The 15,767-nt window shown below is 47.7% G+C and overlaps 1 long non-coding RNA gene across 1 annotated transcript; it reads left to right on the top strand.

Moving 5' to 3' along the window:
* Nucleotides 1-4,773: 4,773 nt before the first annotated feature.
* On the top strand, nt 4,774-6,915 carry LOC121474538. Its single transcript, XR_005983424.1, has 3 exons — nt 4,774-4,846; nt 5,998-6,089; nt 6,657-6,915. It is a non-coding gene; the product is annotated as an uncharacterized LOC121474538 (long non-coding RNA).
* Nucleotides 6,916-15,767: the final 8,852 nt, after the last annotated feature.

Here is a 15,767-nt window from a genome sequence, read left to right as displayed (position 1 = left end):
ACAAGGTGAAACTATAAGTGTCTCTCTGTACATATACATTGATATGGAAACATATGAAGGAAAGTTTAGAAGGGAACAAACCAGAGGGAAGTTACCTTGCAGGAGGGGACTGGGTATGAGGTGATAATCAAGGGGACTTTAGTTTTTATTGCTTGGATTTTAATCATCGTAAAGCATCACTACTGTACTACTTATGTAATTAAAAATAAATTACTGAAGGGGCCCTGGGTGGCTCAGATCACTGGGTGTCTGACTACTGATTTTGGCTCAGGTCTTGATCTCTAGGTAGTGGGACTGAGCCCCGCATCGGGGTCTTAGCTCAGCAAGGAGTCAGCTTCTCCTTCTCCCTCTGCCCTTCCCCAACTCATGCTCTCTGTCTCTCTCAAATAAATCAATAAATCTTAAAAAAATAAATGACTAAACATAAAGAAATAAAATAAGTAATGTAAAATAAGCAGGAAAATTGAAAACTCGAGGATACCGGACTTTGCGAGTACGAATAGCAATGCTATTTGTTGTTTTAGTGTTATCTCAGTGTTTTAAGATCTCAAACAAAGAAATGAAAACTAAACAAAACAACATGGGGCCCCTTTCTTCTCCCATAAAAACATACACAGATTATACTCAGTATACTCAGGCCACTTGTCCGGGGTCACTTCCAAAATCACCAGGGTTCTTGAGATTAGGACCTCGTGTGCACTGAGCGTGTCATCCAGTCTTTTCAGACCTACGAGAGCTAATGAGACCCTGGAACCTTGAGTGTGTTTATCAAGAAAAAGAACCTCCCAAGAAAAACGGGTACAAGGGGTGTTGCTGTTGTTCAGTTGTTTTCAAATTGTGTTCCCACTGGAGCGAGAGGTTCCATACCTAAAATGAAAGAGTTGCTCACACAGACTTCTAGAATGTGTCAGCGTGAGCCACTGGATCAGGAACTGAAACAGAGCAATGAATAAGACAGTCATTGCCACTTCCTACATGGAGCTTACAGTCTAGACATGCTCTCCTAACCTACAGAAAACATTTAATTAATGCATAGAATTTTCTCCATTTTCAGTTTTCTCCCATATACGGTTCCTTTGATTTTTGATACTGCTTATGTACCAGCAAGCCAGATGACAGCGGTAAAGACGAGCCAGTGGCAAACCAGCATTAACAGAAAAAAAAAAAATGCAGAAGCAGTTTTTTTTTAAATGTTTAATTTGACAACTAATCTTTTTGGATGTGTTTGCCTGGTTGCAATATTATATTTCATCCATAGGGTATAATCATGCTGTCTTCTGCCAAAATTGTTGTTTTATAAAATGGAATTAAAAACATAAATATCTCATGGGATTCCACAAAGGACATCGTGATTTCTAGGCTGGGAAACTACCTGAGACCACTTGAAAGCCACTGCCATTGACTTCCATCTTTTGTAGGGTTGTTTTTTTTTTGCTGGATTCAAAGCAGACCGAATCCTCATTAAGGAGGTTTTCTGGGATGGATGCTTCTCTGACATTTGCCTGCTGTTCTGAGTCATCCTCGCTCTGAGCCACAGCTTGCCTAGTTGCCAGGCAGAGTCTGGGTCACAGAAACAGAGTCTAACACATTTTCTTTTCCAAATAATTTGTGTCCTCTTCCTGCGTCTCTCATCTGGCCGTGATGTCTGCAGTGATGCTTCTTAAATCTACTTTTCTTTCCTAGCTGCTTCTCTCACACACATTGTTACTCAAAAAATGGCCCCTTCAACTGCAGCCTTCTGCTCCTTTTCTCTTCCCTTCCTCTTTTCCTCACAACTGTGCATCACAAAAGCCCAAAGCAGCAAAGCCCCGATCTGGCCAGAGTGAGCCTGGCCTAGAGAGGATGAAGGAGAAAGACCAGGAAGACCTTGGGGCAGGCAGAGGTAGGCAAAACTGGAGGGGGGTCGGGAGGGACAGGCAGAGGGGAGTCCTGGGTTCATCATGGCTGTTCTTCATGTAATCTCCAGTTCATTCACTTAGTCAATGAATATTTATTAAGCACCTACTAGGGCCACCTGGGTGGCTCCTTCAGATGAGTGTCTGCCTTCAGCTCAGGTCACAATCCTGGGGTCCTGGGATGGAGCCCTATGTCTGCCTCCCTGCTCAGTGGGGAGTCTGCTTCTCCCTCTGCCTCTACCCCTCCTCCACCCTCCTACTCATGCTCTCTCTCTTAAATAAATAAATAAATAAATAAATAAATAAATAAATAAATAAATGCTTTTTTTTCTTTTTAAAGCACCTACTAAGTGCCAGGCACGGGAATACAAGTATAGATGGAATGGACTCCACCTTCATATTCATGAAGCTTCACCTGGTGGGACACAGGGAACAGTAAGTGTCCTGGGTGAGCACTGGGACCAGCAGTGCAGGACACATGGGGTGGAGGTGGGAGGAGAGGCCTCCTGAAGAAGGCTACATAGCACACTAGCAAGCCAGAGCTGCTGATCATCTGCTAATACCTTTTTGCCTCTCTTTCCTTTAATAATAGCATGTCTAAAATATAGTGGGTCTGGTGGCTGCCCAGCTAGAGACTATATTTCTCCAGCCTTCCTGGCACAGTGTGACTAAATTCTGCTCATACGATCTGAGCAGAAGTGGTGTGTGCAACTCCTGGTAATGCCCCTGAGAAGGAATGCCTTCCTTCTTCTAGACCTGTTGTCTGGAAAGTGGACGTGGAGCTGGTAGGTACCTGGAGCAGCTCACCTCAGACCATGAAATAGAAGCTCAGTGGTAAAGGTAGCAGTGGAGAAGGACAGAAGGAACTGGAAACAATATTGTGCAGCAGAGTTGCCCCGCCAGCCCAAGACCAGCAGAAAAAGAAAAATTCTATCCTGTGTAAGTTACAGTGACTTCATCTCTGTTAGGATAGCTGGACCAATATTTCAGCCATATGTCAGAGTTAAAAAAGAATTCCAAATTCCTAATCTCTTCTTAACCACTTGGGAGCCCGTGCTGTAATTCAGTAGTGGTCCTGGCGTCAGCCAATGCGGGAAGCATGCGGGGAAATGGGCTGTTCATGTTTTAGATTCGACAGAGAGGTAGCTTCAGTGAAATAGGGACTCTTCCAATTCAGTTCTCCTGAAAATTTCATAAAGACAGAGATCCGCTGCCTTAGGAGCCCAAAGAGTAGCCTAAAGGAGGAGGATTTATCTATTTGGCCTGAAATTGAACTCCTTTCTGTTAGGAAGACACAGGACATGCAGAAACCAGGGATACAGAGTTGTTTTTTACCCTCTGGCTTGGCGATCTTCAGCCCAGAGTGCAGGGATGGCTTTGGTATCAGAGTGGAGACTGCCCATCAAGTCCTGAGCAAGGCTGCCCAAATGGTGCCTACCTGGTCTTCAGGTTTGCTCATCAGACTCTTGGACCCTGACCTCATCCCACAGCCTGTTCCCTGTTATTCTCCCTCCATGATACTCTAGCTAGCTGTCCTGGCCAAGGAGCACCATTCTGGTGGCATGAGTTGGGAAAGCCCAGTCCTCAGAGACAAACCCACAACCGTGATGGCAGCTGGTTCTTCACTCGCAAACGGTGTTGGTCAAGATGAATTCGTTTGTGCTATAGTGACGAGCATCTCCCAAATCTCGAATCCAACGTGGCTTCACAGAATCTCCTCACTGTAGCCACTTGAGGGGCCCTGGGATGACCATCTTAGGACACCACGCTTGAACATGAGGCCCTAGGCTTTGTGGTGGCAAGAGAAGAGAGGACGTGGAGACATGATGTGAGCCATTTATTGGTCATGCAGCTCAGGTCACCACTTGCACCTTCAAAGCCTGGGGAGTGCAATCCTCCTGTATATCTGGAAGGGAAAGGGGCTGAGAAAATTGATGAGCATCAGCAAAGCGGCTGCAGAGATTGTACCGTGAGAAGGCTGATGGTGAGCACGGTGAGTCTTCAAAGCAGGCGTGTACCCAGGAGGAACATCAGCTGAGCTTTCGACACTCAATGGAAAGAACATGGTGGAATTTCCAGCTATATTTACTCTTCTCTTTTGTAAATTTCTATTTTTTGAGTGTGTCTATTATATCTATTATAATGAGTATGCCTATTTATAAGGTGCATAATGTAATGTAGTTCTACATAATTATAATTTATAAGTAAATAAATATGCATATGCTGGGGGTGGATGCTCAAAAAAGTTTTATAAATGGGACAAGCAATCAAAAATGTTTGAAGACCACAGGGCCAGAGAATAGGACCCAGAGATCCTTAGGTTGTGGGTGTTGAAGGCTCTTTGAAAATAGGGCCTAGTGCCCTTCACTATGAGGTGACTCAGTTTCCTTGGCTATGAAATTTCTACCATGATACTTTTTTTCAGAAGCTTCCAAGACTGATGCCCCAAAGATCCGTAGAGAGCAGAGGCCAAGACAGAGTAGGGTAAGGTTGAGTCATGTTTCTCCTCTCTCTTGCAAATGCAAAAGCAGGCCTGCAAAGATGCCACGTGCATTCATGAATATGGTGTGTGGTGCTCGGTGTGGACACACTGGCAGCCAGCGTCAGGTTGAGAATGCTGCCTCAGTCTGGAGAGCCAAGAGAACCTACCTGCTATCAGCCATTGCATTCCCGGAGTAGCTGAAAAGCTTTGAAAGGTTCATCCCGGGGGAAGAATGTCACAAAATCTGGCTGGTGTAGAAAGAATGTGAGAGAGAGAAAATCAATGCATGTGCATATGCATGTGTGTGAGAGAGTGTGAACATTTGTGCACGTGTCACTAGAAGCTGGCATGGACATAGTGTGTTAGTTTTTCTTCCTCTGGCTAAAATAGGGTCTCCCAAATGTGGGCCATGAGAAGAAGGGGAGAAAGACCATGGAGGGGGACCGAATGGCACAGGAATAAGAGGCAGGTAGGTACCAGTGGGAGAGGTATGGAGGGAAAGTGTCAGAAGACAGGCTTGAAAGTAAACACCAGAAATGACTGTTGTATCCCAAACCATCAGCAGACCAGGAGATGAAACCCTGTAATCCAGAGTCCTTGTGGGACCACTCAGATCAAAGCACTCTGGGCAGTCCGTGTCTCACACTCAGCCAGGAGCACAGGCTGTCTCATGGCTGCACACTCCCGCCAGGGCAGAGAGGCCGAGAACTCATGTCTGTGCATAATGCAGCATCATTTTCCCTTAGAGACCTGCTCCCCCCTCTGCTCCCCTCCCATCTGCGTGAAGGACACCATCAATTTCCCAGTCATCCAGGCTCAAAGCCTCAGCCATCGCCCCAACATCCGCTTCCCATTCGATCAGTTGTCAGATCCTGGCCAGCACACCTGTCACATGGACTGTCTTCTGTCTCGGCAGGTCAGGAGAAAAAAAATAAGACAAAACAAAACAACAATGTTGCACATTGTAAAGCCCTGTACTACTAGTGTTTCGTAGGACTTCTAAATCTTTATTTGCATGGAACAGAAATCCGCATTCTAGAAGAGAGGGAAGAGCAAGGGAGAGAGACAGAGAGAGAGAAAAAGAGAGAAAGACAAATTTCAGTTTAAATGTAAAGGACGTCCGAAGGACAGTATTTCAGGGGAAGCTCAGAAGAGTCTGGAAAGCTGGAACTTGGAAGCTGGTGGGACACAGGTACCTCCTCCTGGCCCCTTGACTCAGTCTGTCTCTGCACACCTGTGTCCTTCCTCTGCAGCTTCCTTTCTCTGCTGCTCAGGGGGTGGGTGGGAGTCTCTCTAGTACCTCAGCCTGGCATCTCCCTAGTGTTGGCATCTCCTGCATTGAGGAGAAACTCACTGGTCTCACATCCCCCAGAAATTTCTTCTTAGCCACGTTGGTGTGGCCAAGCAGTTCCATGGCCAACATTAGGCCATTATGTGCAGTCGTGGCTGCTGGGGACATGTACCTGTGACCTTCAGTTTTGCCTCGACGGCTCACATTTTGAGCCTGTGCCCTGGCGTGTGCTACCTGCCACCTTTGAGCTTTCCCTCGGTAACTTAGGGTAGGAAAACAGTACTAAGTTCACCTCTTCCACCACCTGCCACCTTCTGTTGTCTCTCTAGGGTGAGCCTGCCAATCCACCCTGCCTTTGTGCCCTGGACCTGGGGCCGCATGTGACTACTGAGCACTTGAAGTGTGGCCAGTCCGAATTGAGGTGAGCAATGTCAAATACACACCTGGTTCTGGAGACCTCAGAAAAAAAGAAGGTAAAATACCTCATTAGTAATTTTTCATACCGATCATATGTTGGAATGGTAATATTTGGATGTACTGGATTAGACAAAATACATATTAGAGTTAAATTCACCTGTTTCTTTCCAATTTTGAATGTGGTTATTAGAGAATTTAACGGTGTCTGTGTGACTCATATTTCATTTCTGCTGGGCAGTGCTGGGCTGATCTCCCTTCTCAGGAAAAGCCTGGGTGCTCTGACTCACTGCCTGTATTCAAGCTGTTTCTCCCTCCAGGAACGTTTCTCCATCTCCCATCTACCCAACTACACATCCTGCAAAACCTCCCTCCAATGCTGCCCTTTGAACCCCCTGCCCCCAGACATAAGATAACCTTGTCCACCCTCAGGATTGTTGCTGAAATAATTTTTTTCTTGTATTTTAAAATATACTTTTGGCATGTTTTACCTTTAATGTAACTATTAGTACATGTGTATCATATTATATATTATACTGTAGGTCCCATGGCTTCATTTGTTTGTCTATTCCAGGTACAGACACCTAATAAGTGCCAATAATGGACTGGAAATACTAACACTAAAGAAAATCCCTCTTGCTACTCGTTGATTGTCATGGACTCCAGTGAGGCTTTGGCACCGCTCTGTATACAGGTCTTTCCATCACTCCCTTACCCACTCCCCCACACCCCCTGCACCTGCTGGCTCTCTCACCTCTATGACCACATTCATTCATTCACTCATCAAATATTTAATGGCACGTTACCATGCCAGGTACTGGTAAATACAGGTGAATGAGAGATACGGTTCCTGTTGCAACGGAGTTTATGGTCTGATGGGGAGAGTGATAACAAAAGTGAATAGATTAGCAAATGCTTATGGAACCGTGATGTGGAGGATTCAGAAGGGGAACGAACCAGTCAATGGGAGGGCAGAGTGACTTAGAATCCTGGGTGAGTTGAGGCAATGCTGTTGAAGCAGAGCCTGTAGGCCAAAGAGTCAGCTGTGTGCTGAGCAGAAGGGGGAGAGCCCAGGCGGAGATAATCTGGTGTTGGAAGACCCTGGGAGGGAAAAGGAGTGTTAAATGAGGCCAAAGGACATTATGCCTGCAGTTCCAAGCTCTGAGTGGGTGAGAGGAATCACTAGCAGGTCAGTTCCCTCTCCGAGTTGTGAGTTTACCCTTGGAAACTTTGGGAGCATTAGAGAGTACACTTGACTCTGAAAACGTCTCAAGATGCTTTTCAACAAAGCCTACCTATTAATTCCATTTCTGCTCACAGTGTTCCCCTTAGGTGAACAGACCTAAAGTTCCTACTCTTTCTCTATGAGAATCATGTGTATAATCTCGTTGTGATGCTCTTGCGATATACACCAGTGGTTCTCACTCAGGGGTAACTTTGTCACCTGGGGGATATTTGGTAATGTATAGAGACGGTTTTGGTTGTCACAACCTCAGAGGGCTGGTGGTGGTGGGGCTATTGGCATCTAGTGGGGAGAGGTCAGAGATGCAAAATATCTTATAAAAGAGAGTTCCCCCCTCCCCCCAAAAGGATTATCTGCTTCAGAATGTCAATGGTGCCAAGGTTGAGATATCTTGATATATAGTCAGGGTAGACATTCTTTTGACAGATGGAAAGATGTATCTCTGTGGCAGACACTGCCACTTGTCCACTCCTATCCTGCATCCCCTCTATCCTTAGTAGAAGATGCCCAGGGTTTTCCAGGATCACAATGCACGCAACTAAAGGGGACTATTTCCCAGCATCCCACGCAGTTAGGTGTAGCCATGTGACTAAATCCTGGCCACTAAGATGTCAGCTGGGGGGAAGGTTGTTAAAATGGAGCTGCCTTGGTGTCATGGGGACATTTTGCTCTTGTTTTTCTTCCTCCCTGCTACCTAGCACACAGTGTGATAGCAGGAGCTCAGCCATTTGGCACGCCAGTGATCTTGAAGACAGATGTCATGATATGACCTTGAGGTGACCTTGAAGATGGTGGTGCACAAAGACAGAAACCTTAGTCTCAGCTTCTTGGGAGCCCCTGACTCCCTTCCTCCAGACATCGTTTACATGAACAAATGAATCTGTGGGTCAAAACCTCCGTTAGTTTGGGTCACCAGTAATAGCTGAATTTACATCTAGGGAGAGACCATCACTGAGGAGCCCAGAGGTCTATAGCACTTTCGACTGTGTCTCAGGGACCTTCCTTCTCCCCACAGGTATCCTGCATTTCTCTCTCTTGGTCTCTTTGCATGTTAAATTGTCAGCCAGCATCAGATGCAACTTTCCCCATTTTCCAAGTTGTAAGCCAGGCTGTACCTACGGGGAGACTTGTGTGCAGCTCATCTTCCAGGATTGAGCCCCAGGATCACGAGTTCCCCACCTTTGGGGAGATGTTACTGTGTAGGCTCAGTAGGTTGCCCCCCTGCCCTGGGGTTGCTCGCAGGAGACGTTCAGAAGTTGCGAGCAAGTGGGGATACTGAGGAACGTGCACGAGGTCGGCGCTGTGCTGTCACTCTGCAAGTCTGGCATTCTGCGCCGGAGCTTGGATTTGGAAGCAGTAGGACATGTTTGCCAAAGGCTGGAGTTTTGATGTGGAGTAGAGAAATAGCTGTTACTTTGTGGGGGAGAGAAACACCTTTCGTTTCTTCAGGGAAAGAGAAGTAATGCAACTTTGCAGTTTCTCACTTCTGATCTTCTGGAGAGCAGATGTTCCTTGAGGAATGGCTGGTCCAGAGGCGACATATTTAAGTTCGCAAACACCACACATTTAGATGTTAGACATTTCAGTGTTGCTAAAGAAAACCACCAAATCAAACAGCCAACTTTCCCTCTTGGTTTTGTCAAAGAGACTTTTTAAAATTAACTTGGCTGCTGGCAGTGGGATTGGCTCATTTGCCAGTCTCAGGGATGGGGGAATGAGGCGGATGTGTGATTGGGGTCGGGGAGGGGAGGGCTTGATGGCAGGAAGGGAGGGAGGGGTGTCCCCGGGCACACAGAGAAGCCTCCCTCCCCCGTGGGCCTGGCAGGGACCGTCCTGCAGGCCAAGCATATTCCGGGCTCACCTGCCTCCCCAGGGGCAAACCTCTGCAGCTCCAGGAAGCAGTGTCATCTCACTGAGGGGAAAATCCACCCCTCTTTGCCATGAGGGACAGTGATCTGCTGAGAGATCCACCCTCCAGGATGGGAGGAACTGGCTGGAGAAGACAGCCTTAGGTAGATGAGTGGAAAGTATTTCCTTGGATTAGAATGAATGGTGCCCAGGGTTTAAGTGGGGCCCTGTGGGCTGCGTAAGTTGCCTCTCTTAGCCTTGCGACCCTCTTATCATTTGTGCATGCTTTTGTGCTTAAGACATGGTGGGGGCTGGAGGCTGGGGGAAGCTCTCGCAGAGAGCAGGGAAGTGGAGCTTCACGCAGCTGTATCCTAGCTGTGGCATGAATAAGATGAAGTTCAGCTTTTTATTTTTAGCAGGGGTGGGGAAGCAGGGAGAGTCTTTGATGTGGGGTTTCAAGAGCTTCTCCTGGAGGGTGAGGATGAGAAGGTTGGGGACAGTCCCTCCAAAGCGCCACCAGCACCGCAGGGGCAGGCCTGCCACACACACAGCACAAGCACCACCTCCTCTTCTAGAAAGCTCCAGACGCCAGTGTCATGGTGGAGAAACTGAGGCCCTAAGAGTTGCCGAGACTTGTCTCTCGTCATCCAGCAATTCCCTGGGAGGAGCGGGGCCAGCCCGGGTCCTCTGGCACCTAGGTTAAGGGTTTTGTCTGTGTGATTGCTTTGGCTTCATAATATCACTTTCGACTCTGGTAGTTGGACGTGTTCCATAAGTGCCCTGCTATGTGAAGCTCTTTCTTAAAATAGGAAGAGGATAAACTCATTGGAAGGGCTGGAAGGACCTTGTGAAGAGAGCCGGGCATGATTACAAGTCACCCTGGTTCCACTAGTTCAAGCAGACAGATGGTGGATAGAACCGAAGCCAGACAATTTGCACTTACCGAATTAGCGCCCGTCTGTTAGTCTGCAGAAATGGGGGGGACACGGGCATCTCTCCGCTCACCATATAAGGTAAATAACAACCAGTGCTCACGGAGTGTTGGCCCTACAGGACACAGGGCGTGTCATCCAAGCTGCCCCGCCATCGGCCACTCGTGGGAGGCAGAGTGATGGTGGGGACTCACACTGTGGACTCAGAGAGCCACGGGTTCAAATCCCAGCCCTGGGAGGTAGCACAGCCAGTGTGGCCCTGGGCGTCTTAACCTCAGAGAGGCTGTTTGCTCATCTATCAAATTGGGATAATATCTATTCACCTAATGAAGTAAATAAAAGTACAATGGGCAGTACATAGTTGGCCTCCTATAGTGAGAGACTGCCAGCCACGCTCTGACCCCATGGTGCCTTCCCCTGCATGTGGCATTAGCCACAAGAGTAGTGGCAGAGGGCACCGAGGAGTACGGCTGGCCTCGAGCACATTCCTGCTTGCTCCAGGACATCCCCCACCAGCCATGTGTTTGTGTTCAGCCTCCTGAGAAGGAAGGCTGGGGGTTTTATGCAGCAGGGCTTACAATCCCATGAGAGAGCCTCCCGTATTTTGAGGGGAGTCCTGAGTCCAGTCACCCCATGTCACGTCCTGACTTGGCACTGGGTCGACTGGTCCTGCCCTCAAGGAATTCAGAATCTAGGAGGGAAGATAGTTAGTTATCCAAATAAATGATTATGACAAACTTTTAGAAAATGCAACAATCAGTGTGATGCATCCTACCTGGCACGAGAAGGAAGGTGCTGGGAGATTCCCCATGTGGACCCCGGGCTGGACCTCTTGGGAGGACAGGGATTTGGGCAGACTGCCAAGGCGGCAGAGGGGACAGCATATGGACAAGGCCTCGGGGTGTGGGGTGCCTGGGTTTCCCAGGGAGCAGTGAGCACCGCAGGGCCGCAGGGTGATGAGTGTCGGGGCCATTGGAGAGTGCCGGGCATGGGCTGCTGGGCAAGGGGTGCCGCCCCTGACCATGGGCTTGTGGACAGGAAGGTCTTCAGTCAGGGGAGCGAGTGACTCCTTCAGGGTTGCATCTTGGGAGGATCAGTTAGGCTGCACTGGGCAGAATGGATCATGAGAGGCAAGGGGCGGAGGGCAGCGAGACCTGTGTTTAGACCATCAGAGACCCCTGGGGGGGCCTGAGCCAAGGCAGTGACAGAGGGGCAGGTTTACGTCACAGTGAGAAGGACGATGAGACAATCCCGGCAATGAATTGGACATGGGGGTTGGACGCCAGAAGGCTGAGGATGATGACCTTATTACTTTCTGGGGTAACTAAAATCTCAGGCCAACATTCTCCCGTGACACCTAAGTTCTAATACTGGCAGTGGGTGTCTCCTTTGCCACTCGGATGGATGTTCCTTGAGTGCTGGGACGATGACCTACTCGTTGCACCTGGACCCTTCCTGGTAATACACAATAGGGACCAAATAACCGTAGAATTAATATTTTGATAAAGGAATGAATGAGTATTCCTCTGGCTTGTGCTGCCTGCCTCTGGCTGAGGGAAGAGCGTCTGTGCAACTGGCTACAGCTCTCAGCAGGGGGTCTATGCCCGTCACACCCCATGGGATGATGCGATGGTGACAGTGATGGGCAGTGATGGTGGTGATAATGCAACGCTGCTCACCTTCCCCCATCTGGTGCGCAGTGCTCCTGAGCTTCCTTGGGGAATGCAGGAGGTCACTGTCATTAACAAGAGCAAAGTGTCCTGATTGGGACTTCCTGACTGGAAGGAGTCACAGGCTCAGGGAACATTTCCATTACGGCGATTGTTGCTCTCACAGTGTGTGAGGGGGCCCGTTAAGGCTCTCCTGTCACGGGAAGCTGAAACTGCAATCTCCGTAGTCCGGTTACTACACTTCAGGACTGTCCATCTCTCCATCTATAAAATTTCCCCTTGATTCCTCATCTGCTCAGGGCAGATTTCCAGCTGCAGTTCTGCTGTGCTTGGTGCTTCCAGGGGAAGTAGGACAAGATCAAGAATTGGTGGGGGGAGGGCGGAGGGGGGCAGAGAGGCAGCTTCACCCTAGACCATTTGAACCATCGAAGAAACTTTTCCAGATTTTCAAACTATGATATAGCTTACCTCCTCGGGGGGCATGTCTCTGGTGGGCCTGTGAAAGCCAGCCTCTGGGGAATTGGAAAGTTTAAGGCGCGGTATTTTTGGTTAACTAAGAATCATAAAAAATTCTTGTCTTGGGAGCACCTGGCTGGCACAGTTGGTCAAGCGACCTACTCTTGGTTTTGGCTCAGGTCGTGATCTCAGGGTTGTAAGATCCAACCCCACGTTGGGCTCCATGCTGGGTGCAGAGTCTGCTTGAGATTTTTCTCTCTCTCCCTCTCCCTCTGTCCCTCCCACTCGGCTTTCTCGCTCTCTCTTTCTCCCTCTCCAATAAATAAATAAATAAATCTTCAAAGAAAAATTCTTGTTTTGGTTAGCTTTGTTAAACTGCCTGTTCAAAGGCTTCTGTCCGTTTTCCTTCCTTAAGCTGTTTGAACACCGAACAGCATTTGCTCTTGATTTTGTAATTCAGAAAGCATTCAGGATCCTGAGTCAGAATCCCCATTCCGAAATGCCAATTTTTATTACACATAACCACAGGTGTGGAAGGCTCAGGGGACTCGGTGAATCTCTTTCCAGGACACACTTTTTTATTTACTTTATTTGGCTCACGTCCACATATCAGCTTGTTTCCTGTGATTGGCTTCTTCTAAAAGTTGAAGACAGGTAATCTCAAATATACGAGGCTTCGCGTTGCTTTCTGCTTAAGGAAAGCTTTACCACCCATCAGATGCTCCCTCCGCCTTGTCTTTGGTCAGGTTAGAAGTGAGATGTGTCCCTGTGAATAAGAACCTGGTAGCATAAACTGGGCCCAGCCTGATTGCGAACTGCCTAAGTGAGTTTGGATACACAGCAAGTTCCGCTATAAGGCTGGTTTTGAAAACGCAAATTTGTTCCAGTGCAATTGATGTTTTAGGGAATGCTTGGAGCATGGCACAAATTTCACATTTACTTATGTGCCATTTACCACGCGAGAAAACTGCAGAAAAGTGCAGAAAACTGCATACGGCGTACGGAGAAGCGGAGAAGCGTAGGAATGTATAGAAGGCACATGCCTCAGACATCCCCCTGCTCCCGGGGTCTGCCCACTGTGCTGGGAGCCACGTCCATCTGCACCTGCGGTTCCAACTTTCTGCCCACTTCCTGTCCCAGTGACACAAGCTGTAACCTTTTAGGTGCCTATTTCCACAAGCAAACATCAGGACATTTTCAGGGTAAAGCACCATTTTTTATTGCAGTATTTATGTATTTCTTAACCATTTTAACATGTGTACAATTGGGCTACCATTTTTATTAGATTCTTCTCCTTTTAAAAAAAAAGGTGTCATTGGTGGAGTTTTTGAGCGTTTGTGTGTGTGTTTTAAAAGATTTTATTTGTTTGAGAGAGAGAGACAGCAGAGCAAGAGAGCATGAGCTGGGGGGAGGGGCAGAGGCAGAGGGAGAAGCAGGCTCCCCACTGAGCAGGGAGCCCAACGTGGGGCTCCATTCCAGCACCCTGGGACCATGACCTGAGCCAAAGGCAGACGCTCAACCGACTGAGCCATCCAGGCACCCCACAGGTTTGTGCTTCTAATCCCCTTCCCCTCCCCCCCATAAGCTCTATGGTTTTGATTGTGTGATTTTGCTCATCGTTATGATTTCTGGGAATGCATATATTGCGTTACAGCAGAACTGGCTAAAACGGGGGGGCTTCACTGTAACTGGCTAGGAAAGGAAGGTAGTCTTCATCTTGAAGGGAAGGGGCATTACTAGTTATGCGAGGAACATGTGATCTCTTACCAGAGGCCACTGTGATTACTCACCAAAGATACATTACTTATAAAGAACATTTCTAGAAGGCTGAGTCTGTCTTCCAGCTTAAAGACATGGAAAACTGAACAAAATTTTGAAATAAATGTATAAAGTGGTATTGCTTCAACTTTACTTACAGGATATCCAAGCTGAGAATACATAGGCTCTCAGTTACGCATAAGCTTTCTTTGTGAAGTATGGGGAATGTTCAGGGACATACAAGGCATAGAACGACACATGCCAAGTCCTTCCTATGGAGAATAGTTGTGTTGCATACATCATGTCATGTGATCTTTCATACAGTATCATTACCATATTCTGCAAGTATTTGTTGAACCCCTGTAGGGTATTGGGTGCTGATCTGAGCATGGGGTTATATTGGTGAATGGAGCACATTGCTTCCTCTAGGAGCTGACTTTCTAGTAGCGTGAGATAGGCAGTAAACCAACAAACCAATGTATTCTTGGCCACAGTGTGGTAAATGGAAGCTTACCATGGTGTGGCTATGGAGAAAGACAGCACAGAGAAAGGATTGTTTAGGGTAGGGGGAACAGAAGGGACAACTGGGATGGGGGGTACTGAGTAGAGAACAGGCAACACTGTCATCCCCATTTCTCCAGGCAAAGAAACTGAGGTAAAGAAGGAAGGAAGGGTCGAGCTGCTCAGAGCCTTCAGCGGGAGGGAAGGGGGAGGGAGGTAGGGGGAGGGAAGGAAAGGAAGATGGAATGTGTCCCTTGGTCTGTAGGAAGAGGTAGAAAGTAGAGTGAGGACTGTGCTAAATCTAATTTTACTTCAAAGTCCATTTTCTTTCTATGCCTTTGAGCAGTTTCTGCCTTTTGAACTTGATCTTCCAAAAACATGGCTTCCCTCTCATTACCCCAATCTTGCTCAAGGACCTGGGAGGCTTCTCTGATGATGACTGTATTTGTTTGCTAGGGCTGTGTCTAGGAGAGGCTCAACGTGCTTTCCTTTACTCTCACACCGCACTTCTCTTCTGACACCAGATGTGTGGGTTTTCCACACAGCAAGCAGTTCTCCAACATGGCTGGGTGTTCTATAATTTGTTTCTGTTCACACAATATCTACCTGAGTGAGCATCAGAGCCCACAAGTCAGGGGCTCAGTCCCCCAGGACTTCCCCCACTTCAGATGCCAATTTCAAGTCCTTATTATCACTTGTACTTTTGACCAACTGACTATAAGTCAGGGTTGCCATGACCCCTTCCTTGGTTTTAATAATCTGCTAGAATGGTTCTCAGGGAACTCTGGGAAACACTTACCTTTAGCAGTTGATTCTAAAGGATAAAAGAAAGGATACAGATGAGCAGCCAGACAGAGAGATACTTAGGGTGAGGCATGGGGAAAGCATGTGAAGCTTCCAAGCTCTCTTTGGGTGCACCACCCTCACAGCACCTCCATGTGTTCAGCAACCCAGAGCTTTCTGCAACCCCATCCTTTTGGGACTTTTATGGAGGCTTCATCACATAGGCAGGGTCAATTATTAACTCAATCTCCACTCCTCTCCCACTCCCAGAGGATGAATGTTCTAAGCTTCTTATCAAAGCTTGGTCTTTCTGGTGAATAGCTCCCATCCAGGAGCCTACCAAGAGTTGCCTCATTAGAACTGAAGATCCTTCTATAACCCAGGGAAGTTTAAGGAATTTAGGAGTTCTGTGCCAGGAACCAGGAACAAAGAGCAAATAATAGGAAAATAAAGATGCTCTTGGTGCTCTTATCACTTAGGAACTTAGAAGGGTT

The sequence above is a fragment of the Vulpes lagopus genome, chromosome 13 (assembly GCF_018345385.1).
Source record: "Vulpes lagopus strain Blue_001 chromosome 13, ASM1834538v1, whole genome shotgun sequence".
Lineage (NCBI taxonomy): Eukaryota > Metazoa > Chordata > Mammalia > Carnivora > Canidae > Vulpes > Vulpes lagopus.
The sequence above is the reverse complement of the archived record's forward strand: the minus strand, read 5'-3'. Positions and strand labels throughout refer to the sequence as shown.